Raw genomic sequence first — 3770 nt, 5'->3', positions numbered from 1 at the left:
ATCTGTATGCCAACCATAGCCTTGTTTACTGTGCTTTGCCTGGTAACCTCCCCAAACTGACTGCCCCTGCTCCCCACCTGCCCCACTTTCTCCAGTCCCATCTTCTTTTGTCTTTAGTTAAAGGTGGTATTTAAGCGATGGTTCAGGTCATTTTGGGGGAGTTAATCAGTTTTCCTGGGTATCTCCCATGTATAAAAGGAAGAACACATGTTACTAAACTTCTATTTTTTTCCCTGTTAACCTGTCTTTTATTACAGGGGTGTCTCAGCCAAGAATCCAGAAGGTTAGAGAGAAAATTATTTTTCCTCGCCTACAGTGACTCTAATAATCATGGGCATTTGCCAAGCTTTTGGTTTCTTTGGCTTTCAGATTTCTGTAACACTTAATAATAGGCTTCTGTTCTATTTGCTGCTTGTCAATTACACATAAAAGTAACGAGCTGCGGGCAGCGGGAGCCTGTCTTGACTATGAACTTCTTTGGAAGCAGGAGGCAGGAAGCAGCAGGGACCCAGGGATAGACGGGCTCACAGATCCCAGGAACCAGACCAAGATGTGCAAGTAACCAAGACTGGGTCCTACAACCTGTCAAGGAGCCCTGGAGCTGGGGGTCAAAGTCTTCCTGCCCCTGGGCACCCTCCTGCAGCTGCCCCAGTTCTGCAGCTTCTCCGCTGAAGATGTGCAGCAAGATGGACACCAAGGGGAAGCAGTGGTTCACCCTGCAGCCGGGGGACCCCAGCATTGGCTCTCATGCTCGCCATTCTGGGTCACTTCCTGCAAGTACCTGAGATGGATCTGATGTTCTTGGTGACCCCGCAGACCTTGGCCCTGATTTATGGCACATTCTGGCAGCACTGGTCATCCATCCTGCTCAAAGGCCTGTCGTGCTGGGGAAGGATACACATCCACCAGGCCTGAAGACTGCCTGAGGACCGTGGTGTCATCAGTAGCATGTGGCCAAATTGCGAAGTAGTCTTGTTCATCAATGGGCCCCTGGCCCTGGCAGATGAAATACCCTACTTCCTCTCCGTCAATGGGGTGATCCTGATTCCAGGGAACGCTGATGGCTTCCTGCTTCCCAAGTATTTCAAGAAGGCCCTGCAACTACGCCTGAAGAGGAAAATTAGAAACTTGCACTCAGCTAAAAATAACTCCATGCTTGTTCTGCTTATGTAAAATATGCTTGCTGCACAGAGAAAAACAAACAAAAAAAAACCAGGATGACCTAGCAATCCAATGTAACCATGTTTTGCTAAAAATGGAATGTTCTGCACCTACTCTTGTAAGTTTCTGTTTGGAAACTTCTGTGCTCTGTAAACCAAGTAACCAATCTACCCATGCTAACTGTAAACATGGGCTATAAAAGTAAAGCTCACCCTGAGCTCGGGGCCGAGAACTCTGGAGCGTTAGCTTGCCTGGGGCCGCCAGCTTAATAAACCTGAGTTCTCCAACCCTCCGAGTGGAGTGTGGTGCTTGGTTTCTTGATGAACAGATTTTCTGCAACACGCCCTACCCAAAAGCCCCTCTCCTTGGCTAGTAATGAGTAGACAGTCTCAGAGTGGCCCCAAACACACTCCAGAGGGTAAAGGATGATCCAACAATAAAATATTCATTAAAAAAAAAGAAATGTAAAAAGATAATCAAAAAAACTGATGTTTGCAAAAAAAAAGAAGTAACCACAGCCCAAGATCTCTTCAAGGCAAATTCTCTTACTGTTTCACTGTTCTCTGTGCTGACTCATCTTCCTCTCATTCAACTTGATGACTGCTTCCTTAAGCTCTTCTTAATAGGTTTGGGAAATTGACATCCTTAATACAGTTGTCCCTCAGTATCCGAAGGGAATTGGCTACAGGACCCCCATGATACCAAAATCTGTGGATGTTCAAGTCCCTTATATAAAATGGTGTAGTATTCGCATGTAACCTACACACATTCTCCCCTATACTTTAAATCATCTCTAGATTACTTATGATACCTAATGCAATGTAAATGCTATATAAATAGTTATAAATACAATATAAATACTACATAAATATTTGCCAGTGCAGTTAGTTCAAATTTTGCTTTTTGGAACTTTCTGGAATTTTTTTTTTTTTTCTGGATATTTTCTATCCTAGGTTGTTTGAATCCACAGATGCAGAACCTGCAGATCTGGAGAGTTGAGGTATGCTCTTTACCTCTGCCCCGGCTCTCATTTACCAGTCAAGGAGGAAGGTCCTGAGGAGCCGTAGTATTTTGGCAGCCCCTTTAAACTGCTTCACTGTGGAGTTGCAGAAAACAGTTGGCTTTTTCAGTTGTGTGGGGCTGTGCAATCACAGGCCACAGGCAAAGAATGACTCTTGACAGAGCTATGTTCTCTTCCATTTTTGGTTGCTGTCTGGTTAGCTCTGACTGGGGTCCATCTCTCTGTAGGATGTTGCTAAAAGTAGGAAGAAACAGCAGACAGTGCTCAACTTGCAAATCTTTCTTATTTATCCTAATGCTACTGCTTCTGATGCCTGTAAGCTGTTTTCCAAGAACTTGCCGTGCCTAAGACTCTGTTTGCTTAGAAGAAAGAGAAAATGGATGCTGCGGGAGAACTAGCACTTTCTGCCACAAATGCCTGTCGATTCAGACAGATTCTTAATTCCACTCCAGAAAGTGAGTCAGCAAGTTGTAGAAGGCACGGGGACCAGAGACAGAAAACTGGCACCCTCAGATTGCCATATCATACAGTAGCAAAGGACTCACTTTCAAAAAGGAAACAGCTCCTCACACACACACACACACACACACACACACACACACACACAAATTGCAGCTAAACTTTTGCTAGTTTTGATGTGATTCGTACAAATGCTCAAAGAATGTCTCATAACTAGCAGTGAAGCTGACTTTCTGGGCCTGTCGAAAACTTGATTTTGAAAATAGAGTAAAACAACTACAAAGTGACTTTAATAACTGTAAACATGAGAAAACCATGCACTGTTATAATTTTTTAATATGCTTGTCAGACTGCTGACGTTACTTCCCAAATTCTTCTATTCTCTTTCAGATATATTTAATGTGAATTTGGAGTTTGTAATATATTCCAAATACTTGATAATATATTATAAAATAAACCTTTAAAGAGAATGAAAAATTAATGATTGTCACAAAGAAATTTTTCTTTCTCTTCTCAGCATGTTCATTTTATTATGTTATTTTCTTGATGTTCATTTCATGTGATAAATCTTCCCCAGATTCCTTTATCTCTAGCACTAAAGATACCTTCATTAATTTGCACTGTCTAAATACAAATTAAACACCAATTTCATTTGAGAATGGAGACAATGACCACTCTAAATGGAAGTTCTGGAACAAAGTCAACAGATTTTAAGAAATTTGTATTATTATAGCTATTTATACTAGTATGAAATATAAGGGTGTATTTGTTCTATTTTGTTCACTGCTCTATACCTTGAACCTATCACGATATTTGGTGGACACTCAATAAATATTTATTTGGTTAATAAATTAATGTTTTTCTTTTTATTTTATTTTTTAAAAAATATTTACTTTTTTTTTTTTTTTTGGATGCATCGGGTCTTAGTTGTGGCATGCGGGATCTTTTGTTGCAGCACTCAGGCTCTCTAGTTGTGCCACGCAGGCTTAGTTGCCCCACAGCATGTGGGATCTTAGTTCCTTGACCAGGGCCAGCATCCCCTGCATTGCAAGATGGATTATTAACCACTGGATCACCAGGGAAGTCCCTGCATTTTTCTTTTTAATAATCCTAAGATATAAGAAAATAT

General features: G+C 41.5%; 1 pseudogene; it reads left to right on the top strand.

Moving 5' to 3' along the window:
* The first annotated feature begins 467 nt into the window (after window positions 1-467).
* On the top strand, window positions 468-1544 carry LOC130842436 (tRNA 2'-phosphotransferase 1-like; annotated as a pseudogene).
* The last annotated feature ends 2226 nt before the right edge of the window (window positions 1545-3770 follow it).

Source organism: Hippopotamus amphibius, chromosome X (assembly GCF_030028045.1).
Source record: "Hippopotamus amphibius kiboko isolate mHipAmp2 chromosome X, mHipAmp2.hap2, whole genome shotgun sequence".
Lineage (NCBI taxonomy): Eukaryota > Metazoa > Chordata > Mammalia > Artiodactyla > Hippopotamidae > Hippopotamus > Hippopotamus amphibius.
This window is presented reverse-complemented; position numbering and strand designations above follow the sequence as displayed.